General features: G+C 44.0%; 1 protein-coding gene and 1 long non-coding RNA gene across 4 annotated transcripts in view; one reads left to right on the top strand and one right to left on the bottom strand.

Moving 5' to 3' along the window:
- Positions 1-15,267, top strand: part of LOC147426734 (uncharacterized) — a 43,398-nt gene that overhangs the window by 20,475 nt on the left and 7,656 nt on the right. The window lies entirely within an intron of this gene.
- Positions 12,422-13,817, bottom strand: LOC147426735 (uncharacterized). The gene is made up of 2 exons (XR_015186206.1): positions 13,657-13,817; positions 12,422-12,944 (listed from the first exon to the last, which is right to left on the bottom strand). It is a non-coding gene; the product is annotated as an uncharacterized LOC147426735 (long non-coding RNA).

Raw genomic sequence — 15,267 nt, 5'->3', positions numbered from 1 at the left:
GAGAGAGAAGAAGAAGAAGAAGAAGAAGAAGAAGAAGAAGAAGAAGAAGAGAGTTTTAACGTCGTAGGAAACTATCCCAAGAGACCTTAAAGATCTAGCCGGAGAGAGAGAGAGAGAGAGAGAGAGAGAGAGAGAGAGAGAGAGAGAGGACACTTTAAAGAGAAGAAAATGCCAATGTGAAGTTGACCACCTCTTTATATGGACACAAAAGTTCTTTTGACTTTTCACCTTCATCTGTCTTTTAACTTTTCAACTTCATATGTCTTTTGACTTTTCAACTTAATTTGTCTTATCATTTCTTAAACTCACCCTTCACTTACGCACTTAATATGTTTTGAAAGACTTTTTATGTTTTTGAGATTGGGAAGACCTAACAATTCATACAAAATGTAGAAGTTTTGAATTTCCACAAAGTGTAGTTGGTGCCATCAAGATTGCCTTTTGTAACTCTATGTAGATCTTCTTAAGATTACATGGTTGTGAAAGAAGAACCTTGTTGAGCAGAGTGATGGCATAGCGGGAGCCCAATGGTCTTGTTTTGCATGAGTCTTCTAAAGCCGGTTTTGTCTCTTCTCTGAGGATATGCCTCCAAGCGCTGGTCATTGGGTAGGTGTGTGGGTGGGGGTTTGTGGATGATCGTGAGTCGGGGTTTGAGTGTCGCTCTTTCTCTACCTATAGGGCTCAGCTTTGAGTTGGTAGCCCTCATTCTACGGATCGCCATCGGTTGTCAGCTTCATCTTTTTAAGGTCTACGGATATTAAGAGAGGAATACAATGCAGGGATAAATCTCTACAGCGATGGCAGTTAGGGTTAGTTAGTAAGAGATATACAACCTCAGGCTCACTGTGTAGTTGTGTGTTCATCTTGGCCAACAGTCGCTTCACCGTGATTGGTCTCTATTACGGCAGCATCTCCACCTTCAGCTTTGGCCAGTGGTGCCTCTTTTGTCCCGCCGATTTTGTCTTGCCCAGTGCTGCTCCTAGTGGTTGTTCCTTTCCTCTTCTCTCCTCGCAGCGTCGCCTCCTTGCCTCGGTTCAAGCTCGCGAGTATAATCGTTGGTTCACTAGCTGTTGCACGCACTCAATCTAAATAATCATGATTCTCCCAAGTTAATAGTCGCCATCTGCCTTCTAAAATAATTGTGTTCTTACTCCCAAGTTAATAATCGTCATTTATTACCTTTGATTGGAATTGATAATGTTTTAAAGGTATTGTTGGTTTAAGAGCTTGAAAGTTTTGTTGCTACGTGGGGCTGGAGGTTAACAAAGTCTCTTGGGAATGGAATCCGACATAGTAGAATTTTCAAAAATGCTAGCGGCGGGTAAAATACCTGGAATGGAGCTACCCGTGCGGATGGATGAAGGTGACGGCTCGGCCGTGAGACCATTGGAGGATGCGACAATGTCGAGCCCCAATTGGCCAAAAGCGGTGTCAATCGAAAAGGAAAAAACTATCTCGATCAAAAAAGTTCCTCTGGAGATACCAAGGGATAAAATGGCCTCAGCTCATGGGTTCAAATTCTAAGTAAAAACCCTCAAAGACGGGGTCCCTCAGGGTCCCATCTGCATGAACGTGAATAAAGCATCAAATGCATCTGCATCTCGCAAGCCAGGCATCTCATTTGCTAGCAAACTCAAGGGGCCTAACTATATGGATTCAGAAAAAGTGCATCAAAAGGGGTGTCGGGTGAAGGGGATATCGGAAAACTGCATAATACAAGAGCTAGACTTCATCAAGAGCTCATGGAAGTCAACAAAATGATAGAGTCCATCCCTAGCAACAACAAAAGAACGTGCTCCCAAACAGACCACCGTGGGTTGGTGGAAGACGGGTTGGCATATCGGGCCTATTCTGCTTTAAGAAAGTCCTTGCCACAGCAGGTGGAGGTTGCCGAGGCTATTACTGTAGCGATTCCACCAACGCTTATCAAAAAATAGTTAGCTAGGCAAGCTCAGCTAATGATGGTTTTTGGGTTTAGTGGAAGAATCCCGAACAGGTTTCAGATGATTGAATGGCTTTAGGGCCCTCAAATTCTTGGTCATGGAGGAGCAGTTGAAAGTACTTTTTACCTAGCGAAAGGGTTTTGTTCAATGAGATTCAAAGAGGCCTCCGATGTGGAAAAGATCCTCGACAAAGGGCCCCTAGTATTTAATAGGACTACGGTCTGTGTGGTGCCTTGGGAGCTAGTGTTCGACTCAGTTGAATCTCTACAAGGGTTCCATCCAGTCTGGGTGGAATTTGTGAGACTGCCTAGCTGGCTGTGGGATAATCTCAGGATGCTCTCTAGTCAACTGGGCACTCCCTTATTTATACCTAGCAAGAGAGAGTTTGGTAGAACCTCAAACAGGGTTTGTATAGGATGGGATGTGTCTAAAACGCCACCTAAGAGCATGGTAATCAATGTCGGAGCTGGGCTTGTTACTATTCCACTCAACTTTGGAACATACTTTGGAGCATGTTTTGAATGCAACAACTTTGGACACTTTGCCAAGGATTGCCCCTTGAAATCTAAGGGTACTACAGCTCTGGCAGCACAGGCCACCAATGTAATGGAAACCCAGATGGAAGGCGGGAGTAATGAAGGAGCAAATGCAGAGAAAGATAAAGAAGGTATGATGGATGTGAAAATGCAGGAAAAGACTGTGGAGGAATAGATTCCCATAGAACGAATTTCCGAAGGTGCATGCAATACTAATAAGATCATTATTCCCGCAGCTACCCTGAAATTTATGACAGTGACAATGGGGACGGCTGTTCAAGTCCTTGGTCTGAAAAGAGCCAAAAGGGTGAAGGCAGTGGCAAGAGACTCCAAAGTACTTCAAGTCGTGATAACACTGGAGTTGAAAGGTTCAATTCCGTCTTCCACCCATTAAAAGGAGGGGGTTCATTGTCCCACTGCACAATCCATTTGCAGCACTACAGGAAAAGAAATCCCCAGAATTTGAACCCTCGGATTCTCCTGAGACCAAGGAGAGGGAGGGGGCGGGGGGGGGATGTTTCAGATGCTGAAGAATTTGTTCCTCTTTCTCTATGAACCCCTCATTAATGATGGAGTCTCTCACTTTCCTATCTTGGAACGTAAAGAGGTTGAAAACCCGTAAGAAGAGTACCCTATTCTAGGAGGAAATAAAAAAGGAGTCAGTCAACTGTTGGGCCATCCAAGAACACCACTTAGATGCCCATAGCAAGAGAAAGCAGGCGCTAGGAAAGAAACTAGTATTCTATGAAGAAGGAAGTAACGGTTTCAGTGGCATCCTCAGCATTGTGGACAGAGAATTGGAGCCGAAGCTGGTTCTAAACCACCCATCCGGCAGAATCCTGGGGATTAGAATTAGATGGGAAGGTAATCCCTTTACCATTGTGAATGTGTATGGCCCTTGCAATGCAAAAGATAGAGCTAAACTATGGATACATCTTAGAGATACTCCTATTGAAGGTGAGTGGTTTTTGGTTGGCGACTTCAATATGGTAGAAAAGAGCAAGGATAGAACAGGATCCTCCAATATGCTGGCTGGCTCGGAAAGGTCTAAATGGCAAAGTCTGTGTGAAAAATGGGCGATGATCGACTTATGGGAAATTGGTCCATGGAACAGCACGCCTGGGTTCACCTACACAAGGCTCCAGTATGCTCGCACTACCTCAAGGCTGGACAGATGCTATTGCTCACACCAAGCTGACTGGATACCGTCGTTGATGGAGATGAAGGTAGTCCCAACAAAAGCCTTTCGGATCACATACCTCTGCACATACATTTTAAGAAGAATACAGGGGAGGAGCAGACCCCAAGAGGTGGGAAAAAATTGTTAGTAACAGGGGCACACCTATTCAAAGACCCTCTTTTCAGGAATCTAACCAAGAAAGCACTAGGTAAGCTCAAAAAAGTTATCGACCTCAACAAACACAAGGCATGGGACCTCTTTGCTCGGAGCATCAGAAAGAAATCAAAACCTCGGGGCCCCGAATCAAGAAAGGTAGGGAGGCACACCTGCAGCATCTTACTGCGGAAGTACAGTTGCTTACCTCCAGAAAAGGCAAGGGGCTTGCTACTGAGGATGAGCACAAACTATGGCTCGAAGCCAAATCTAACCTTACTGATGAGCAGTTAGAAGATATTAGAAAGGAAAGGCTTCTCTCCAGGGAGACTACCCTTCAACCTGAAGCCTCTAATCAAGCTCATTTCTTTAGTCTTTAAAAATCAAGAGGAGCCAAGGCCACGTCCGCTCGCTCGATGATGAGAAAGGGACAGAAATTCATAACCAAGATGAGATGGCTGGTCTAATGCTGAGCTATCTTAGTCAAATCATTGGACGGCCAGAGATCCAGTCCCAAGAAGTGGAAGAAGCAAGAGGGTCCTTACTTCAAAGTGTCAAGAAGAAGATTCCCCACTCGGAAGCTAATTTCTTGGAAAGGGAATTTTTCGAGGACGAATGTTCACTAGCATTGCAAGCCCTTGGCAAGGAAAAGTCCCCTGGTTGGGATGGGATGACGGTGGAGTTCTATAGAGAATTTTGGGATGATCCCAAGGTCCCAATCACAAGGTTCGCCAGTAAAGCCATTGTCGAAGGGTCGATGGAGATAAGTGTAAAGAGAGGGCTTATCAAACCCATCCCCAAACAGATCTATTGACGATGATGTCGGTGGCCTACAAAATTATTGCTAAAGCTGTAGCCCTCAAACTAGCCCCCGTACTAACCAAGATCATCTCTCCCCATCAACATGGGTTCATCAAAGGAAGGTCCATTTACGATAACATCTTGGCAGCAATGGTGGGCATCGAGTACGCAATTGTCACAAAGCAAGAGTGTGTACTGCTACAGTTGGACCTGGATAAGGCTTATGAAAGAATAACATGGACATATATAGAAGCCGTCATTGTTACCATATACATGTGGTAGTGATGTGTGTGAACACACTAGGACCGCCGGGGCATTTTTTCCCTCTTTAGGAGGTTTTTCCCCCTGTGCATTGTATATACGCCCATCACTCTAGGGCTATCTATATTTCCATAGCACACTAAGTAACATACTCTCTATTGTGTGCCTTGAGCTTCCTTCATCTTCTCCAAGCTATGTGTGTTTCTCTGCAACCCTAATTCCAACAATTGGTATCAGAGCAGGTTGCATCCTCCCGGGCTTAGTCGCCAGTTGCTCCAGTACACGCCTGCTCACTTTCTCCGATTCCAATGAGCTTTGGTGAGCATTCGCAGGTTGACAAATATTTCAGGATTACTCGTAGAGCTCAGTCTGCTCAAATTTTTGATTCGGGCTCATTTCGGCCTATGTTTCCACTAAAGGCAGTATTGCATAGGCTATTTCGTCATTTTGTGCAAAATTTTTGTCACTACCGTTTTCTGCATAATAGGTGCCTTACAATCTTCTACGGTTTGTGCTATATAGCACGTGTTGTTCCCGCTCTGTTTCTCCTATTTTCGGGCAGTTTTCACATCAGGTGCAACATTAACCATGGCTAACAACAACAACAACACAGATGTGTTCAAGATGTTTGCTGCTAAGGACAGGTTGGATGGGGACAATTTCACTGTGTGGGCTTATATGATGCAACATGTTTTTGTGTCAAAGGGCGTCTAGAATATTGTGCAGGGCATTGATGTACGTCTTGGTTTTGAGGATGTAGGCGATGTTGAGGATGTTGCAGGTCTTGCTGCAAGGATTGCTACAGTTAGATTTGGTTTGCCTACGACAGAACAAGCTTGTTGGGATGTTAAGGATGCGCACGCTCATGCATTGATTGCGTTGTCTGTGAAGCGCACCATTGTTCCTCACATCCGTTCAGCAAAATCTGCAAAACAGGCTTGGGATATTATAGCAGGTCTTTATGCAAGCCGCAATGAGGCTAAAATTGCTTTGCTACGTAAAGAGCTGGAGTCGAAGATTATGCATGAGGAGGATGATATGGACACTTTCCTTGCTAGTGTCAAGGATATCAATGAGCAGCTTATTTCTGCAGGTGAAGTCATTTCAAACAGTTCCCTTGTGCAGACTGTTCTTGATGCCTTACCAGATTCCTACCAGACTTTTGCTAGTACTTGGAGACTGATGACCCAAGGAAATCCATAAGTTGTCAAGTTTGATGCATTATGCACATTGCTGTTGCAAGAGTCACTGTCTAGAAAAAACAGGACTAGACAGCGTGCATTTGAACAGGCTTTTATTGCTTCTCAAAGAAAGGGTGGTAACAGCAATGCAGCCACTTCTTATGGTTATGCTGCGAGTGGCAAAAATTCTGTTCCTAATGCTTCTGCTGGCAGTACTTCATCTGGTAATTCTGGTGATAAGGGCAAAAAGAAGATGCGTTGCCATTATTGTAAAGCCAATGATCACTTGATCAAGTCGTGTCCTAAGTTGAAGGCCAAAGAGGCTAAGAAGAAAGAGGGTGGTTCCACTGCAAATGTTGGTTCCACTACAAATGCAACCATTGTTGAGTCTTCTGTGAAAGGAGTCTGTGTTGCTGATGTTGATGCAGAATGGGCTTTTAGCACAGAGTGCACTTACAATCCTGCTGTCCATGATGCATGCTTGTCAGTTGCTGCAGATTCACATGTGTGGTATTTCGACAGTGATGCTACAAAGCACATTACCTCACATCGTGAATTGTTTACCTCTCTCGAGTCTATCCCTCATGGGAATTCAGTCACTTGTGCCAACAACGCCTCTTATCCTATTCAGGGAGTTAAAAAGATTGTGCTCACCGCTACTAATGGCAATTCCTTCACACTTCTTGATGCACTTTATGTACCTGGGATCAAGAAGAATCTTTTGCCTGTATCCGCACTTGCTAGACTTGGACTTGTAGTCAAATTTGTGGATGACAGATGTACAATTCATGATCTCAGTTTTGGTGATGAAATTGTTGCATCTGGCCTTTTGTGTCATGGGCTGTATAAGCTCACTTTATATGACAAGTGTGGACAAAATTTTGCAAATGTTGTTGCAAATTCAAGGGCTATTTCATATGCAAAACTTTGGCATGCACGTTTTGGTCATCTGAATTTTGCCAGTTTGCTGCGTTTGCAGAAATCTGATATGGTTGCTTCTTTGTTGCCTCTTGAAGCACCTGTCAAACATGTTTGTGAAGGCTATATTTTGGGTAAGATGCAGCGTTCTAAGTTTCCAAAGGATGGTTCAGTTCGGGTGACATGCAGGTTGTAGCTTGTGCATAGTGATGTTTGTAGGCCTATGCAAACTCTGTCCTTGGGCAATTACCTTTACTTCGTGACTTTCATTGATGATTACTCTAGGCATGCATGGGTATTTCCACTTAAAGCGAAGTCCGAAGTTTTTATGTGCTTCAAACAATTTCTGGCTATGGCTAAAAATGTCTCGAAATGTACTATGGGCACCCTCCGTTCCGATTGAGGGGGGGAGTATATGTCTCAATTAATGCATTTCTGGCTAGTCATGGGATAAAACACCAATGTACAGTGCCTTATACACCTCAGCAAAATGGTGTTGCTGAGAGAAAAAACAGGTCACTGACAAAAATGGCACGATGTATGGTCAAAATTCAAGATTTGCCGCATTATTTTTGGCTTGAGGCCATCATGTGTGCCACTTATGTACTTAACAGGTGTCCTACGAAAGCTTTGCAGTCTATTACTCCATAGGAAGCATGGCATGATAGAAAGCCTTCTATTGAGCACATGCGTGTTTTTGGTTGTTTGGCATATACTTTGGTGCCACAAACACAACGCAGAAAATTGGATGATAAGGTTGTCAAATGTATTTTTGGTTGTTATAGTGCTGAAAGAAAAGGTTACAGGGTATATCATCCACAAACAAATCGTATTCTGGTTTCACGGGATGTAGTGTTTGTGGAAGATTCTGTTCAGCCCTTGCTGTCATGTACTAGAGACACGAATGTTATGTCACAGGACATTTATGACACTTTGTTGCCTCTTTTTAGTGGTGGAAATACGAATGTAAGTTCCAATGAGGCAAATGTACAGCCTATGGGGGTTTTTGAAAATGTTACAGATCAGCCTCTTACTGATGCAGATGTACATGATGTACTTGATGAGGAAAGGGCTAAAAATGAGCAGGCTAGAGGTATGCCAAAATGGCTGGTGCACACTTTGCGTGACAGTAAAATGGATGCACCTTTGTCTAGTCATACTCGTTCAGACTCTCGCCATGCATCTTTTGCATCAGATTGTTATGCATTGGCTATGTCTAGCTTACATGATGTTGAGGAGTCTCTGTCTTTTGATGAAGCATAGAATTCATAAAATTGGATGGCTGCCATCCAATCAGAATATGATGCACTTATAGAAAATGACACATGGACTTTATGTGATTTTCCTCCTGGCAAAAAGGCCATTGGTACAAAGTGGGTTTACAAGTTGAAACGCAAGCCGGATGGTGAGATCCATTGCCATAAGGCTCGACTTGTTGCAAAGGGTTATGCACAGCAAAAAGGCATAGATTATGAAGAGACTTTTTCTCCCACTTGTCGTATGACTATTGTGCGTTTTCTATGTGCATTGGGAGCTCATTTTGGTTGGGATGTACATCAATCAAACATTGTTACTGCTTTCTTGAATGGTGACATATTTGAGGAAGTTTATGTAACGCAGCCTCGCGATTTTGTCATAAAAGGACAAGAGGACAAAGTGTGCTGATGTAAGAAGGCTTTATATGGGTTGAAGAAATTTCCTCGTGCTTGGTATGAGAAATCTGACACTCATTTGGTTAAACGAGGCTTTCATAACAGTCCAACAAAAAGCACATTGTATGTAAAGCGTGAGGGTGATGTACTTCTCATTGTGGTTCTTTATGTCGATGATTTGCTGATCATTGGACCAAATGGGAGACATATTGTTGAATTTAAGGCTGATTTGAATGATACTTTCAAGATGAAAGATTTGGGGTTGTTGCATCATTATTTGGGTATACAATTTAAGTAGTGTGATGGTGGTATTGCCTTGTGTCAGAAAAGTTACATAGAGAAATTGCTATGTAAGTTTGGACTTGAGGATTGCAAACCTATTGCCACTCCCATGGAAACATCTTTGAAGTTGAGTCTACATGATGTTGGTGATCCTGCTGATGACACTCTTTACCAAACTGTTGTTGGCTGTCTCATTTATGTATGCAACACGAGGCCAGATATTCAGTTTGTAGTCTCACAGGTCAGCAGATTTATGCATAGCCCAGGGTCTAAGCATTGGCAGGCTGTCAAGAGGATTTTCCGCTACCTTAGTGGCACTTTACATCTTGGCTTGTTTTATCCCAAGGGGGGATCATTGCTGCCAAACATACATGCTTTTTTGGACTCAGATTGGGCTGGTTGTTTTGACATGCGAGTGTCCAAAAGCAGTTTTTTTTCATGCTTGGTAGTTTATGTATATCATGGTTGAACAAGAAGCAACCTACTGTGGCCACTTCGAGTTTTGAGGCTGAGTACAGGGCAGTCTTCACAGCTACGGTTGAGTGTGTATGGCTCAGACGCAGACTCCTTTTGGCTTATTTGGGTGTTGGACAGGACACTGCAAACACTATCTACACTGACAGTCAGAGCGCATTGGTAGTTGCGAGGAACCCAAATTTTCATGCTCACACAAAGCACATTGAGGTGCATTACCACTATGTCAGAGAGAGGCTGGCAGCAGGAGAGATCAGCTTGGCTTATGTGCCAACACAGGACAACCTTGCAGATCTTTTCACAAAGGCATTGTCTCGTGAGAAGCTTGAAGCTTTCCGCAAAGTTTTGGGCTTACTCCCCTTTGTGGAATGATCATGTCCTCAGGGCATGGCACTTCCCTTTACTCATGTGCCAGCTCTCGTTCACCGCATCACTGCAAGGGGGATTTGTTACCATATACATGTGGTAGTGATGTGTGTGAACACACTAGGACCGCCGGGGCATTTTTTCCCTCTTTAGGAGGTTTTTTCCCCTGTGCATTGTATATACGCCCATCACTCTAGGGCTATCTATATGTCCATAGCACACTAAGTAACACACTCGCTATTTTGTGCCTTGAGCTTCCTTCGTCTTCTCCAAGCTGTATGTGTTTCTCTGCAACCCTAATTCCAACATTCATGGAAGCTTTGGGCTTTGGACCACACTTATGTCGACTGGTAAGTGTACTGGAGCTGGGAGCCAATCAGAGCTCCTATTCAACGATAGAATTGTGGGCTCTTTTGAGGTTAAAAGGTCTATTAAGCGGGGATGCCCTCTGGCCCCCTGCTGTTCGTCATAGGATCACATCCTTTAATCACGAAGCTCGAAGCTAGTGCAGAACGAGGGGAGTTGCATGGCTTGTATTTGCCAAGAAACAACCAATTCCTAGCAAAACTTTTTGCAGACAACTCTCTCATCTTCTTGAAGGCGTGCCTCCAGGTCATCAGGAAGGCTCTAGAGATTGTACAAATATTCTCGGTAGCTTCGGGGTCCCAGTGTATTATAGAGAAGTCAAGGCTGATCTCCCTATCGAAAAATGATTCATTTGACCCTTCTGACTGGTCGGGGGAGATTGTCACAAAAGGGAATATCTTCAGACATCTGGGAGCCCCCTGGGGGTGGACATAACTCACAAGCAAAGATTTGAGTGGGTGCTAGAAAAAATCAAAACAAAAATGAGTAGGTGGGAGTATGCTCTTCTCCCATTTCCAAGTCGGATAAAAGTGATAAATGCCTTTATGCTTCCTTATATTGCCTTCACTAGCCCGCTTCTCAAGATGGCTAAGTGTCACTGGAAAGTGTTCTTAAAACCAGTGAAATGGTTTTTATGGAAAAACAACACGAAATCCTCCAGGCCATGGTAATGGGCCCGTTGGGAATCAGTTGCTTGGCCGGGGAATCAAGGAGGCGTGGGAATTTTGAACCCTTAAGCCCATGCAGAAGCTTGTTGCACCAAATTTGTTGTTTCCTTGGCTAAACAAGATCAAGTTTGGGCTATCATGATCAAAGATATGATAGAAGCAGCTCAACTTGGCTCGAAAGGTGGAAAGTGGAGAGGGGTGGAGGTTCATGACAAGCTGTTAGCCCCGACGTGGACTACCCTAAGACTGGGGGGGTAGCTCAGGAGAATTGGTAAGAAAGTGCAACAGAGCAGCAGGAGTCTTAAAGTGGGGGGAAAAGACCAGATACTTCAAGAACTTCATTTTGCATTGGTCCCCCTGGCTTTCCAAAGTTGTAGATTCGCCACCAGATCCCTATTGGATAGAGATAGCCAGGAAGCTGAATAATAAGATTCTGAATTGACTGGGCCACTTCTGGGACAGTGACAACAAGAGTTGGAAAACCATTGATCTCTTGGTTACCCAATTCCAACTGAATAGCTTGGAAATCTTGCTGGTCCACAAAGTGAGAAAAGATCTTGACAATATAGTGATGCCTATCTATGATTCGGAGTTTGATTGGAACGCTTGGAAATGGCCCGGAAGCAGTCTCTTAGGGAAACCCCATCCGAAAGACATTTACCATACAATGATGCAAAAGAAGAATTGGTCTAACCCCCTCAACAAGATATGGAAAAAACAATGGTCGGAGGAAAAATGGGAGCAAGTAATGGAGAACATCTAGAAGCCAAAGGTTCCACAGCACGTGAAGGTATTTTTATTGAAGGTAATTTGGGGTGCTCTACCGACGGGGGTGAAGATTCAGGAAAGAGGGATTGGGGCAGATCGGTGCTTGGGGTGCAGGTTGGCTAGGGAAGATCTAGCCCACCTCTTCATGGATTGCCCAACTATCAAAGGCCTCGCAGGGAAAATATGTAAATGGGTCCAAAGAACATGGAAAATTGGTTTTTACAAGACTGATCTATTCCTTGGAGGGAAGAATTCAGGTGGTCATGCCATCCTCATCAGGACTCAAATTGTCAGGTACTTCTTCTTGCACAATGTATGGCACACAAGGAACCGCCGTGTGTTTGAAGGAGGTCTTTGAGGTGGCAAGCTTTGCAGAAATTATACAAGAAATCCAAGTGCTAATTTGGACACTCGGGCGCAAGCAACACTCGGAGGATTGGTCTAGGACTAATTGTGCCTTGTTGTCAGCAGAGGGTATGCCTACGATGGGGAAAAATCTTGGCTATCGGTATTTAAAAGATCTCAAAAGAACATGATAATGGACCTTTTGTATCAAGGATAAGGGGACGAGTTGGTTGGGATTGATGCCGATGTAATTATGGTCCGTGGATGATGTCATGGCTCTCACGAGCATGACAAGACATTGTAATTTTTTGGGTTGATCAATATAATTCACTCACAATTGTGAGTTTTGGGGGGGAAAAATTTGCCTTTTGTAAAGGTTGGTGGACAAACATGTAGTGAAGTAGCACCGACATTAACATTTAAAGACGACAACATGACAACATATTGATTTTGCAAGGTAATACAAGTACTTCTTGTACAATCTTAGCTTCGAGCAATTAAAGCTCTAATACCATATAAGAAATGTAGAACTAATAGGATCTTGTATAAAGGAAATTAGAGAAAGATATGATGCATAGTAGATTAGTGACAAATCAGAATTTAGAGTAGCATTATTACAAAGTGATGGGGTCATCCATCAATGTTCTCTCAAGGAAGAGCTTAGATAGCAATATAAACAACTATATTTAGATAGGAGCTAGTAGTAGCATGAATACAAGGGGTTAGTTATCCCTCAATATAGACTGTCATGGTTCATGGAGACGACCTCCTTATACAATACTATAGGTGGGTGGTAGATAAGTGTGTGTGTGTGTGTGTGTGTGTGTTATTGACTATGCCAATCCATCACCCATGGCCATCAGCCATAGTACTAATGGCATGTACATATGGCCGAATATCACAAGAAATATTCTTTCAAAATTTTCTTCGGGAAACTGCCCCTTGAATCCTTGCATGGGAATTTGCTGACCTCCCAGACCCCCTAGTGGAAGCTGCTCACCATGCCCCGGACCCCAAGGTGGGACTCTTGAATTAGCTTCATACCATCCACTATGACAAATAAAGACCTCATTAGCATGCAAGCTAGAATCCACCAAACTATTGACTTCTCTACATATGGGAGCCTTACAAATTGTGCAACATATATGAGAGTGGGCAAAATTGACAAGTGGACATTGCAGGTATACTAACAACAGGTGGATGTACAAGTGTAATAAAAGTTAGGTCCATCTTCCATCCGTACAAGTGTAATATTTCTAGTCATCCATAGGCCCATCGAAGTACCCACCACCACAATGGTCATCGATGGAGTCCGTTTGTGAAATCGCTCCTCTCCGAAGTATTTCTCCAAGCAAGGAGTAGTGTGTTCCATCATCAAATCTGGCTTAAGTCGCTTGATTTTGTTGTAATACTTGTGTATGTGTGTGTTTGTTTTTGCATGTATAATGTATGTGTTTTCTATTCGTTATAAGTATATGTGTACAAATACGTGTGTCATGTGGATATGTACGCATATGTATAGGTGTGTGTGTGTGTGTGTGTGTGTGTGTGTGTGTGTGTGTGTTTTTTATTTATTTGTGTGTATATTTGTCTATGTGTATACACACATATGACTGTATGGATGTGTAAAAGATGAAGAGAGTGAGAGTGAGTGTGTGCATCTATGGCAAGCGTGTGTGTGATTGAGAGAGAGAGAGAGAGAGTGCATAAATGGGGGGCTCAGCGACGGAGAGCATAAGTATGGAAGGGAGAGAATTTTTACCACTTGGCTCGCTGCTTGACAACTCAAGAGGAAGGGAGAGTTTTCAGACCCTCTATCGATTTGGCAGAGAGTATCGCTTGCCAGCAACCTGGGGTGCCCCCCGTCGCCCCCTTCAATTTAAACACTGAAAGTGTTTGAACAAGGCTTTGTATCGAGCAAGCGCCCCGCCCCGCCCCCCCCCTCCCCCCCCCCCTCCTCCCCCCCTCCCTCTCCTCTTCAACTTAAACACTGAAAGTGTTTGAAGGCTTTGCACCGAGCAAGCCTGTCATGCTAATGGTTGAGCCTTGGCCTCTGTGCGTGTGCGCCAATGTCCGAACCTTGCGGGCCCTCCCGTGCACAAATGTTCGTATCTTGCAGTCGCTATACTGCAAGATACGAACGCTTTTTAGTGCTTAAACACTTTCTTGATTGAGCATTTCGCCTTTTGTGCTGGTGACCGACTGCACCGGCTCAGCAAGTCGTCATGATCGCCACATGGAAGACTCAAGCCTCCTGGCATCCTTGAGAGTCCGATATCTTGTGAGAGGTGTGTGTGAACGGATGTTGTGTACTGAAGGAGAGAGATATATGTCCGTTCGGCAGCTTAAACGAGGGAGAGCCAGAGAAGGCGAGTGAGAAAGATCGTGAGAGAGATGGAATTTGTGTGAGAGGGCGCTTGAGGCGGGGAAGAAAGAGGGCGGAAGGGTGGCCATGCTCGGCGAGAGAAATGGCCGGGTCGGCCTCTGGCTGCGGAGAATGACGAGAGAGAGTGTGGCTATTGACCCTACAACCTGCGCGCGGAGAAGAGGAAAGAGGCCATAGGGAGATGGGGAGGAGCCCGTCGGCTGCCCGCATGCAAGGGGGTGCCTCTCTTCTTATTATATATATTTTTTAAAAAAAAACTTCATGTCCTTGGGGTTTGCTCCCACCAATTGAATCAGAGCGAGGCCCCTTTTGGCCGCCATGGAGCATGAGGCAAGAAGAGATGGTAACCGTATTTGGCCATTTGGGTGCACTCCTCCCCCATTATTTTTTGAAGTTTTTCCCTCCGTAGGGCTATTCCAAAGAGTATGCACTGGTGGTGGTTGGCACCACTTAAAAGCCGCCATCATTAACACTTATCCAAAGCTAGAGGTCTTCAAATCTCTAGTCGAACTTTTGGTTCCTTGTGATTATAGGTGGAGGATTCTTCTTCTTTTATCTCTAGTGGTAGCTCAGTCCCTAGCTCTAAATCAAATCTTTGAACCATAGAACAATTTACTCTAACCATTTACTTCAATCTCCAACCATTTACTCCTCTTTTGTGCCGCCTTCCATTGATGTCTTCTAGCTTATAACTTTCTTTGCTATATCTCTTTTGATCACAAATGGCCCCTCCCATTTAGACATGAACTTCTTGTATTTTTTAGTATCAAGCGGTTGTTGTACTATAGAACAAGCATATCTTTTTCGAATTACTTTGTATCCTTAAAGCCTTCATTGAACTTTTGTCAGCGATGTTCAATCTGTGCAACATAATGCTCAATGACATTTGTCATTTCCGATTCTAACCTCTCTAGGTCCAAAATCCTTTGTTGAAGTTGCCGCCTTGGTCTTTTTCTTCCATGTGTTTACACTCTCAGACTTGCCGAT

Source organism: Adiantum capillus-veneris, chromosome 24 (assembly GCF_014529385.1).
Source record: "Adiantum capillus-veneris isolate H3 chromosome 24, ASM1452938v2, whole genome shotgun sequence".
Lineage (NCBI taxonomy): Eukaryota > Viridiplantae > Streptophyta > Polypodiopsida > Polypodiales > Pteridaceae > Adiantum > Adiantum capillus-veneris.
Note: the sequence above shows the minus strand (reverse complement) of the source record. Positions and strands in the feature narration are given on the sequence as shown.